Source organism: Schistocerca piceifrons, chromosome 4, assembly GCF_021461385.2.
Source record: "Schistocerca piceifrons isolate TAMUIC-IGC-003096 chromosome 4, iqSchPice1.1, whole genome shotgun sequence".
Taxonomy (NCBI): Eukaryota; Metazoa; Arthropoda; class Insecta; order Orthoptera; family Acrididae; genus Schistocerca; species Schistocerca piceifrons.
The window spans coordinates 767,033,403-767,046,406 of record NC_060141.1 but is presented as its reverse complement, the minus strand read 5'-3'; positions in this window follow the sequence as shown (position 1 = coordinate 767,046,406).

The window sequence follows — 13,004 nt, the reverse complement described above, 5'->3', positions numbered from 1 at the left end:
GCCTGCATCCGTGGCGCAGTGTTGTTTCGAGCAGCCATTCGTCTGGGCTTTAGGAACGTGGTGGTGAGCTGATGCTGCTATCCGCCAGATCGGAGCCCAGAAATCAGTGGCTTCTAATTCACGGAAACTGCGTACACATCCGGTGTCATGCGTCTCCAGAAACCTAGCGAGCGCTTGTCGAATCCATTCGTATGGAGTCGTTGCTGTAACGCGTATGATTGCTGATAATTTTAAAAATACTGGGAATCCGATATATCGATATTTAAATAGTATATTATTGATCTTCTCTATTGCGAGAAAAGAATCGATTTATCGACGCACCGACAAAAAACTATCGATGTACAGGCTTATAAGAACAGCGGCTGCACATGGTACATATACTGCCGGTTTTGGATATGTATATTTAAGTATTGATTTAACAATACCAGAGCGGAGATGCTGAGTCACGATAAAAAGATTCACACACTCATAGCTTTCGGCCATTAAGTCTTTGTGAGCAGTAGACACACACACACTCACGCACACACACACTCACGCAAACGCAACTTGCACACACGTCTGCAGTCTCAGAGAGCTGAAACTGCACTGTATTATTACATTCCATCCCGGATTTTCCATTGTTTCATTAAGTATTGATTTATTATTAGATTTCTATACTTCAACAAGCTAGTTACCTGCTTATCCCCCGTAGAGCAAGAACTGAAAGGAAAGCCATGCACGTTCACGCTTGGGATAACCACTTCGCTAACAATGGTAACTGCATGTAAGTGGCACAATGAAAGGTGTCCGATGGGTATATCGTTCGGTTTCGTCACATACCGGGCTTGTCTGGAACACTTAGCGCCGACTTCCCTGTCTTTTTATTTCTGCAAACGCTACGGATCTAGCAGTTCTAGTGTCAAAATTGTGTGGTGAAGTTAAACGTTGCAGTTTGTATTTGTAGCGCCGAGCGCCGATTACGTCAGCATTTCCCCTCATACGTCTCCGCCCAACGCAAAAGCCAGTCTTGTCATTTTGATTGTTGTCACCTTTCTCAGCAGCTGTTTTTGAAGAAGGCCGATGTGAAGAAATAACACGCAAGTTGCGTTAAGAATTGTTTCTTAACGCAACTGTTGAATATTTCTTCACATGGGAAGCCTTCTTATTCCATTGACACCGCCACCATGCAATGCAGTTAGTCTTCTTCTTTGTCCCACCTATATTTGTAGTCAAAGAGAAAGACGACATGTTCGGAACTCAAAAAGTAGTAAGACTCCTTCCTTCAAACTAAAATTATGTTCTAATACAATTTCAAAAGAACAGTTTCATATTATTTTCCTAAAATTGCGAAAAAAGTATAATATAAAATAATAATATCGTCACTACATATTGCCATTTCGATATCGATGTACTGATACATCGCGAAAAAATATATCGCCGACATATATCGATATTTTGAAAAATGCAGTATCTCGATGTTTTATCAACAGCCCTAGTATCGTGATCCAAAGGTAAACAACACGCTGTTAAGTCCCTTTAAAGTCAGTACCGCCATTAGACTGTTTTTTATTTGCAGTGTTACATTTACACGATGATGAATTCAAGAAAGGCAGTAAGAGAAATCCATTAAATTACACGCCCATACCATTAACGTCTATATGGAGCAGGATTTTCGAGCATATATCGCGTTCGAACATTAAGAACTACCTCTAAGAGAATGGTCTATTGACAAATAGCACAGAATTAGAAAACATCGTTCTTGTGAAACACAACTAGGTCTCTACTCACACGAAGTGACCGCTATCGACAAGGGATTTCAAACTGATTCCCTATTTCTACATTTTCATAAAGTTTTTGCACCATACCCCGCATGCGACTTGAAATCAAATTACGCACCTATGCAATATCGTCTGAGTTATGCGACTGGATTCGTGATATACTACCTGAGAAGTCACAGGTCGTAGTAATTGACGGAAAATCATCGAGTAAAATAGAAGTGGTTTCTGGCGTTCCCCAGAGTAGTGCTATAAGCCCTCTGCTGTTCCTTGTCTGTATAAACGATTTTGGAGACAATCTGAGCAGCAGTCTTAGATTGTTTGCAGATGATGCTGCTTTTATCGTCTAGTAAAGTCATCAGAAGCTGAAAACCATTTGCATAACGATTTATGAAAGACATCTGCGTGGTGCGAAAATTGGCAATTACACTCCGTCTTCAGGCCACGAGTGGCCTACCGGGACCATCCGACCACCGTGTCGTGGTCGTGCGGTAGCGTTCTCGCATCCCGCGCCCCGGTTCCCGGGTTCGATTCCCGGCTGGGTCAGGGATTTTCTCTGCCTCGTGATGTCTGGGTGTTGTGTGATGTCCTTAGGTTAGTTAGGTTAATGTAGTTCTAAGTCTAGGGGACTGATGACCATAGCTGTTAAGTCCCATAGTGCTCAGAGCCATTTGAACCGACCACCGTGTCATCCTCAGTGGAGGATGCGGATAGAAGGGGCGTGTGGTCAGCACACCGCTCTCCCGGTCGTTATGATGGTATTCTTGACCGAAGCCGCTACTATTCGGTCGAGTAGCTCCTCAATTTGCATCACGAGGCTGAGTGCACCCCGAAAAATGCCAACAGCGCATGGCGGCCTGGATGGTCACCCATCCAAGTGCCGAACACGCCCTACAGCGCTTAACTCCGGTGATCTCATGGGTACCGGTGTATCCACTGCGGCAAGGCGGTTGCCGAAAATTGGCAATTGACCCCAAATAATAAAAAGTGTATAGTCATCTACAAGATGTGCTAAAAGGAATCCATTGAACTTCGGTTACACGATAAGTCAATCAAATCTAAAGGCCATAAATTCAACTAATTACCTAGGAGTTACAATAAAGAACAGCTTAAACTGCAAAAAACACACATAAAACGTTGGGAAGGAGAACCAAAGATTGGGTTTTATTCGCAGAGAACTTATAAGATGTAACAGATCTACTACTGCCTACACCACGCTTGTCCGTCTTCTTTTGGAGTACTGCTGTGCGATCTGGGATCCTTACCAGATAGGATTAACGGAGTTGTTGTTGTTGTTGTGGTCTTCAGTCCTGAGACTGGTTTGATGCAGCTCTCCATGCTACTCTATCCTGTGCAAGCTTCTTCATCTCCCAGTACCTACTGCAACCTACATCCTTCTGAATCTGCTTAGTGTATTCATCTCTTGGTCTCCCTCTACGTTTTTTCCCTCCACGCTGCCCTCCAATACTAAATTGGTGATCCCTTGGTGCCTCAAAACCCGTCCTACCAACCGATCCCTTCTTCTAGTCAAGTTGTGCCACAAACTTCTCTTCTCCCCAATCCTATTCAATCCTCATAAGTTACGTGATCTACCCACCTTATCTTCAGCATTCTTCTGTAGCACCACATTTCGAAAGCTTCTATTCTCTTCTTGTCCAAACTAGTTATCGTCCATGTTTCACTTCCATACATGGCTACACTCCATACACATATTTTCAGAAACGACTTCCTGACACTTAAATCTATACTCGATGTTAACAAATTTCTCGTCTTCAGAAACACTTTCCTTGCCATTGCCAGTCTACATTTTATATCCTCTCTACTTCGACCATCATCAGTTATTTTTCTCCCCAAATAGCAAAACTCCTTTACTACTTTAAGTGTCTCATTTCCTAATCAAATTCCCTCACCGTCACCCGACTTAATTCGACTACATTCCATTATCCTCGTTTTGCTTTTGTTGATGTTCATCTTATATCCTCCTTTCAAGACACTGTCCATTCCATTCAACTGCTCTTCCAAGTGCTTTGCTGTCTCTGACAGAATTACAATGTCATCGGCGAACCTCAAAGGTTTTATTTCTTCTCCATGGATTTTAATACCTACTCTGAATTTTTCTTTAGTTTCCTTTACTGCTTGCTCAATATACAGATTGAATAACATCGAGGAGAAGCTACAACCCTGTCTTACTCCCTTCCCAACCACTGCTTCCCTTTCATGTCACTCGACTCTTATAACTGCCATCTGGTTTCTGTACAAATTGTAAATAGCCTTTCGCTCCCTGTATTTTACCCCTGTCACTTTTAGAATTTGAAAGAGAGTATTCCAGTCAACATTGTCAATAGCTTTCTCTAAGTCTACAAATGCTAGAAACGTAGGTTTGCCGTTCCTTAATCTTTCTTCTAAGATAAGTCGTAAGGTCAGTATTGCCTCACGTGTTCCAGTGTTTCTACGGAATCCAAACTGATCTTCCCCGATGTTGGCTTCTACTAGTTTTTCCATTCGTCTGTAGAGAATTCGTGTTAGTATTTTGCAGATGTGACTTATTAAACTGATAGTTCGGTAATTTTCACATCTGTCAACACCTGCTTTCTTTCTGATTGGAATTATTTTATTCTTCTTGAAGTCTGAGGGTATTTCGCCTGTTTTATACATCTTGCTCACCAGATGGTAGAGTTTTGTCAGGACTGGCTCTCCAAAGGTTATCAGTAGTTCTAGTGGAATGTTGCCTACTCCGGGGGCCTTGTTTCAACTCAGGTCTTTTAGTGCTCTGTCAAACTCTTCACGCAGTATCGTATCTCCCATTTCATCTTCATCTACGTCCTCTTCCATTTCCATAATATTGTCCTCAAGAACATCGCCCTTGTATAGACCCTCTATATACTCCTTCCACCTTTCTGCTTTCCCTTCTTTGCTTAGAACTGGGTTTCCATCTGAGCTCTTGATATTCATACAAGTCGTTCTCTTATCTCCAAAGTAGGCAGTATCTATCTTACCCCTAGTGAGATAAGCCTCTACATCCTTACATTTGTGCTGTAGCCATCCCTGCTTAACCATTTTGCACTTCCTGTCGATCTAATTTTTGAGACGTTTGTATTCCTTTTTGCCTGCTTCATTTACTGCATTTTTATATTTTCTCCTTTCATTAATTAAATTCAATATTTCTTCTGTTACCCAAGGACTTATACTTGCCCTCGTCTTTTTACCTACTTGATCCTCTGCTGCCTTCACTACTTCATCCCTCAAAGCTACCCATTCTTCTTCTACTGTATTTCTTTCCCCCATTCCTGTCAATTGTTCCCTTATGCTCACCCTGAAACTCTGTACAACCTCTGGTTCTTTCAGTTTATCCAGGTCCCATCTCCTTAAATTCCCACATTTTTGCAGTTTCTTCAGTTTTAATCTACAGGTCATAACCAATAGATTGTGGTCAGGGTCCACATCTGCCCCTGGAAATATCTTACAATTTAAAACCTGGTTCCTAAATCTCTGTCTTAACATTATATAATCTTTCTGATACCTTTTAGTATCTCCAGGGTTCTTCCATGTATACAACCTTCTTTTATGATTCTTAAACCAAGTGTTAGCTATGATTATGTTGTGCTCTGTGCAAAATTCTACCAGGCGGCTTCCTCTTTCATTTCTTAGCCCCAATCCATATTCACCTACTACGTTTCCTTCTCTCCCTTTTCCTACACTCGAATTCCAGTCACCCATGACTATTAAACTTTCGTCTCTCTTCGCTACCTGAATAATTTCTTTTATTTCATCATACATTTCTTCAATTTCTTCGTCATCTGCAGAGCTAGTTGGCATATGAACTTGTACTACTGTCGTAGGTGTGGGCTTCGTATCTATCTTGGCCACAATAATGCGTTCACTATGCTGTTTGTAGTAGCTTCCCCGCATTCCTATTTTCCTATTCATTATTAAACCTACTCCTGCTTTACCCCTATTTGATTTTGTGTTTATAACCCTGTAGTCAGCTGACCAGAAGTCTTGTTCCTCCTGCTACCGAACTTCACTAATTCCCACTATATCTAACTTTAACCTATCCATTTCCAATTTTAAATTTTCTAACCTACCTGCCCGATTAAGGGATCTGACATTCCACGCTCCGATCCGTAGAACGCCAGTTTTCTTTCTCCTGATAACGACATCCTCTTGAGTAGTTCCCGCCCGGAGATCCGAATGGGGGACTATTTTACCTCCGGAATATTTTACCCAAGAGGACGCCATCATCATTTAATCATACAGTAAAGCTGCAAGCCCACGGGAAAAATTACGGCTGTAGTTTCCCCTTGCTTTCAGCCGTTCGCAGTACCAGCACAGCAAGGCCGTTTTGGTTATTGTTACAAGGCCAGATCAGTCAATCATGCCGACTGTTGCCCTTGCAACTACTGAAAAGGCTGCTGCCCCTCTTCAGGAACCACACGTTTGTCTGGCCTCTCAACAGATACCTCTCCGTTGTGGTTGCACCTACGGTACGGCTATCTGTATCGCTGAGGCACGTAAGCCTCCCCACCAACGGCAAGGTCCATGGTTCATGGGGGGGATTAACGGCGGAATCTTTAAACAAAGGCGTTTATTTTTGCGGAATGATCTTGTCACGAAATACAATCACTAACTTTCTTCGCCGAAGGAAAAATATTTCTTTGACGCCGACCTACATAGGCAGAAACAATCACCATCATAATAAGGGGAACAGAGATGATACGGAAAGATACAGGTGTTCGTTTTTTCCGCGAGCCTTTGGAGAGTGAAATAATGGAGAATTAGTGTGAAGGGGGTTCGATGGCCCTCTGACAGTGTGATTTACCTCGTTTCTCAGGGGTTTCTAGGAGAGATGTTGTTAAGGAGTTATATTATACTGTTCAAAGACGAGGTCTCAAACGAAAGTTTGTACTTTGCACTTGTACTATGCCTTCAGAAATGCCTCAGTGTAGCCAGTGAGTCCGTAGAGGATGGTGTAAGTATGACTGGCCGAGCTTTCCTATCCGAGTTTTGCGAAGATTAAGACAATCCGTCCTTTTACTATATTAGTGAACAGCGTGTAGGATTGTTTCTACCTCTTTTGCCTAGAAGCTTTCGAAGTTTATGTCACTCGCAGAAGCAGTATCAGTACCGTCGGGTTGTCTGTAAAGTGCAGTTCTGCTTCCTGTAGAAATGGAAATGACCGTTTGGCGTCATTGGCCGGGAGGCCCTTCACGCGGCAGGTCCGGCCGCCTTGGTGCAGGTCTCATGACATTCGACGCCACATTGGACGACATGCGCGCCGGGTGGGGATGAAATGATGATGAAGACAACACAACACTCACTACCTGTGCGGAGAAAATCCCCGACCCGGCAAGGAATCGAACCCGGGCCCGTAGGACGGCACTCCTTCACGCTGACCACTCAGCTATTGGGGCGGACTCTACTTCCTGTGATTCGATGTGATGAAGCAGGAAGGTATGTTTTCCTGAATAACGTTGGAAAGGGAAGCTATTATGACGTATTTATTTATTAAACAACATTAACTGATAACATCGACACAATTAATAATGATTAACTGAAAACTAACAATTTCCTGAGAGCACGGTCCTACGACAGAACTAGGTTGGAAGGCATCGTATCAGCGATTGACGACTATGGCACGCAGCCTGTACGTTGCACTTGCAATCGTGGTATTTCGTAGCCGTTCGCACGTCTTCCTTAACTGCAACATTATTCATTTATTTTTTACGATGACCGATTTCTGGCATTGTAATATTGTTGTAAGAAACCCGCCAGGATAGCCGAGAGCGCTACCGCGCTGCTTCCTGGACTCGGGTACGCGCGCCGGCCCCGGATCGAATCCGCCCGGCGGGTTAACGACGAGGGTCTGTGTGCCAGCCAGCCTGGATGTGGTTTTTAGGCGGTTTTCCACATCTCGCTAGGTGAATACCGGGCTGGTCGCCACGTTCTGCCTCAGTTACACGACTCGCCGACATCTGACACGTTCGCACTCTTCCATGAATTACACTAGACGCAGATAGCTGCGGTATACTAATTCCATCCCATGGGGTACGGGGTGGCGGCAGGAAGGGCATCCCGCCACCCCTTGATCCTAACCTTGCCAAATCCGTTCCTAACAATGCCGACCCTGCGTCAGTGCGGGACATGGCACCAGTGAAAGAAGAAAGAAAGAAGAATATCGTAAGAAAGTACTAATGGCCTTTAGGCTTCTGCTAATATCTGTGTTGGAAAAAGCGACTTTTATTAGTAAGTGTGTATTAAGCAAGATGACGTGCTTCGCGCCAGAATAACTGTGCTCTCCCTGCTTTCCTCGCTGCTGACGTAACGGGCATTTTCACATCCAGCCACAGCGCCTCACACTGCCGCCTATTCACAACGCCATATGGTCCACCGGCTCCTTCAGGCAGCGAGTGAACTGAAATTTTGTTGCCGAAAGTGTGCATACTGCCGTCCCGCTTTACTCACTGAATGCTACCAGCTGTCTGCAGACGCGATACAAAATTGTAAAACTGGAAAACAGGGAACTAAAATGTGACTTGAACAGAAGGGGTATCTTATAACTTCTAGAAGGGACCACGAGTAAGCATAGTCGCTGCCAGACACAGCGACGAATGAGAAACGCCGGCGTAGACGCGCCCTCAAGACCTTACGTACGCCAGCACTGGAGGATGTTTACTTAACATCAGAGCGGAGTGCCGCTCAACGCAGTCTGCAGTCATAGCCGAAGACGACGGCATCGCCCCACTACAGAACCACCAATGCGAGAGTTGTATTACACAGAACTTGATAGCAAAGTATACAGTCAATTGTACTTAGAGAGAAGAGACTTATCTTCCTACTGTATAGAGCGATAAGTTAGTGTTCAGAGACAGTAACAAATAGACACGTACTTTTCTGTGTACATGAATTGTTCCAATGCTAAATACAACAGCTATTTAAAGAAAATGTTTACAACCAAGACCGTGTACGAAACTGTTTCTCATTGACCGGTTTCGACAGGCAAGACTGGCATCTTTAGATCTTTAAAAAATTTGTAGCGTTGTCATGCGTTTTCTGCTACTGTAAATAATTCAACTTTATTATACTTGGACAAAGATGATGTGCGCATTGCATGAGCAGTGAATAAGATCCTTGACTCTGTGATTGGCTTTATGTGTGTTTAACTTGCTAATCACTCAGTTAATGAGCGCTGAGACGTTCTTATTTGAGGCACAACAGCGATCTGTTGAGTTTTTCACAGAAAGAGATATGTTATTTGTAAATCTGGGAGAAACTATCTCGAGCACTTTATTATGGAGATGAAAACTCATCTATAATACCCTCTTGTTCTTTGCATTGATGGTGAAGATTTCGGAGGAATTTTAGAGGTGTTTGTAGTTTCTTTGTAATGAGAGAATTTTTATGTTGTGCAGTATTCTTGTCAATAATCACACCTTGATATCTCAAAACCGATTTTCTTTAGAATAAAACCCACCTCAGTGATCCTTAGTAAAGTAGTGGAGAATTCGTCGTCGTGTGTCGCGCGGGGTAGCCGCGCCGTCAAGGGCGCCTTCCACGGTTCGCGTGGCTCCCCCCCCCCCCCTCCCCGCTATCTCCTCCCCCCCCCCCCCCCGGTCGGTGGCTCGAGTCCTCCCTCGGGCATGAGTGTGTGTGTTGTCCTCAGTGTAAGTTAGTTTAAGTTAGATTAAGTAGTGTCTCAGCCTAGGAACCGATGACCTCAGCAGTTTGGTCCCATAGGAACTTACCACAAATTTCCAATTCGTCGTATGTGCATAGGTCCTTGCCCCACTCGAAGTCACAGGTTGCTTCTGACAAATAAATTTAGAGTAGATTATTTACATTTATCTCCTGCATCTGCTGATTTGTATCTGCTTTAGAGAATTTCAGTACTCCAGCTACAAAAACAGCATGCTGACCAAGAGATAAGTCACTTTTATTTCAAGGCAGATTCATCAGTATTCTCGTATTCATTCATCAATAAACAGTGTGTAGTCAAGATTGTCAGGTATAGTACTAGCTAGTAGGTTATTTTTTAGTGAACAGCGCTGGTAATTTGAAACAGTTGTTCTCTCCCAAGTAGAGCAGTAACTTATTATTTGTGTTCTCCAAGTCTAACATTGCACTTCACGTCACGTAACGTTCATAATGTACTTCCGTACTGAGGTTTAGATATGTAATTGCCACTGAGCATGTAAGTAGTTTCCTTTGAAGTTTAATTGTATTCATTTTCTTTATTTTAAAAAAAGGTTCAAATGTATGTGAATTCCTAAGGAACCAAACTGCTGAGGTCATCGGTCCCTAGATTTACACACTACTTAAACTAACTTAACGATAAGGACAACACTCGCACACATACCCGAGGGAGAACTCGAATCTCCGGCGTGAGGTTCTTTATTTCAAATTTGGATTTCATGAAGATTAAAGCTTCATTTCACGTCACTGTTCACATGCGCAAACAGAGTCAACCAACAGTCAGTTTTGCTCAGCAGTTGAATATAATAAATTCCACGAAGAGAAAGGTTTTGAAATCAATATATTCCGTTTTCTCACATGCAGACAATTTTGTAATAGAAAGCTTGTAGCTTTATTGGTTGTTCTTCTTGTTCCATTGTGCGTTCATTAATCATGCCATGTTAACATAATGGAGACTATATGGCATATTAATCAAAAATAACATTTCATACAGGTTTGTCGCAAGTAGGAACTTACACAGCCAAACTGCACCTTGTGGAACTTCGCCTGTCTACATAAGTAGCACTCCTTTGATTCTTGTCAGCTGTTGAAATTCAAACTACATAGAAATAGTGCACATTTATACCAATTTCTCAATTTGCATTCGAAATACGAAGTGCAACATTTCCAGCGAGAAGGTTCCACGGTGTGCTTCACTCGAATGTACATGTAAACATTGATACAAACATGCACTTTTTTCGATATATCGCAGATTTTAACAACCAAGCATCAAAGGAATGCTGCATTAGTGGACATGCCAAGTCTCTCAAGCTGCATTTTACTAGTGTATAGTGTTACTTCTGACAAACCTATATGTAATTTTATTTCTGACTAACCTGTTGTAAGGTGTCAGGCAAATCCAACACCTTCCATGAAAACCCTGACATGATAAGCAAATCCAGTAGTATGTCACATAGCTCCGAATAAATCGTGACATTAAATTAACCAAAGTAATACGAGTAACGAGTGAGCAAATGGAATACCACAGGCTAACACAAGAATGCCTAAATGCATGTCGTACCTTCCCACCGTGAGACAGATGCAGTTCCGAGGGGAGAAACGAGAACAGAAGCCGAGAGCAGAACCGTGTTAAGCGAGAAGGCCCTATTATAAGGGACGGACACCCACGTCGCCAGCTAACCGCTACGACCACAACACCCACAAGTTTTTAGCGTGAGACTTTTTCGCGTCTCTGTTACGTTAGGACCACCCCCGAGCCCATGTTAAAAGCTAGAGCCCTCCAGAAGAACAGTATAGATCTTACGATAACACAAAAAGGGCTCCACCACCCGCAAGGTTTTAGCGTGAGACTTTTTCGCGTCTCTGTTACGTTAGGACCACCCCCCATCCTACGTTAAAAGCTAGAGCCCTCCAGAAGAACAGTATAGATCTTACGATAAAGCTAAAAGGACCACACCAGCTGCAAGTTTTAGCGTAAGACTTTTTCGCTTCTCTGTTACATTGCAAACTTTAAAAACATTGCCCCACCACGAAAAGTATAACGCTTCTCATTGGATGGACAGAATTTTTGTAGGCGGAGCTTAAGGTTAACATTGAGACCCTGATTGGTCAGATGAAAACACAGCCAGATAGTTTTTTTTTAACCAACTTTGGTAAATTGTAGAAAGGAGAAGTTAGGAGAGAGTTGCTTCCGAGGGTTAGCTGGACGGAGCTGCGCCGGCCGCCGCCCCCTGACGAACACCGACAAGTTAATGAACGCACGCGATGCCACATTTTTGAGCGGATAAGGCTTCACTCAGAACTGCAGAAGTCTCATCTGTTACATCTCCTTTACGTAATACTAGTGTCGATCGTCAATTACAGCTCATGGTGTTCACATTTGCACTTGAAGTAAAAATCTGAAACGCGATGATTTTTCTGTTATATAGTTATTGAGAACCACATCAGCCACTGTAATTTACGACAAGTTAGATAAGTAATTAAAGATAATTGAGGGTCACTGTAGACTATTTTGATAGTTTTCTCTCTTGTGAAACTTAATTTAAACCTAGATTATAGATGTGATTGGCATAGGTCATCCTTCGATCCATTGTAGAACTTGGAAACTCATTCAGGGAATATTCATTCACATTTTTGTTGAACGCAGAAGGTTTTTACCATCCTGTATTAAAACATTTCCTTTTATCAATAGTGCAATTTATAAACGATGTTTTGTGAGTAGAATAAATATTCCAATGGTAAACTTAACTGCTTTTTCGACGTTATTTTACCAGCTAACTAAAAATAGGAAAGCCTTGCACCCCTTCCACTAAATTTAGTTAGTATTAAGATTCCTTTACAGGGAGTGCAGTGCAGCTAACGCTGAAATCATTAAGTATTTGGTTATATCATCGCTAGTCTCACTAAACTCTTCTGAATTCTACATGTCATGTGTGGTCTGACGTCTCCTTACCAGCAACAGGTCCCAGGTTCAAACTAGTCAATTCCCTAAAAAACACGCTCAGAGCGTCGTTGCGCGAAAGTGGTAGGGAGACACGATATAGAACAAACAGACACCACGCAGAATGTTTAGAAAATGGCGACCCTGTCAGGATGGTAAAATACCATGTTCGAAGGTCGACCACATGCCTAACTAGGTCAGAATAATATCCTCTTGAAAAATTTTCGTAATAAAAAGAAATTTTTTTTGAACGTTATAAATAGTCGAAAACAGTAGCTGCAGCGATATATAGTATAAAGTATTCGATAGATAGACATTCAAGCAGAGAAAATAGCATAATTAAGTTATGAATTTTAAAAATTGTTAGAATTAAGTTTTCTCTCCAATGCAAGCGCACAGGTGGCGGATACATCGTTGACAAGTTGGTTCTGACCCAACAAGTAAGTGAATGGATTGTCAGTCTTGGTAGTGTCAAGTCGTGTGAACAAAAAGTTTATGAAACGCGTGAGATCGTATGAGCGCATGTTGACTCGAAGTAGGGCGCGTGAATTGCTTTTAAAACAGAAAATAAGGGATTCGGAAAGATTAGCAATGGCAGATCGAGACCTTGACCGAATTAA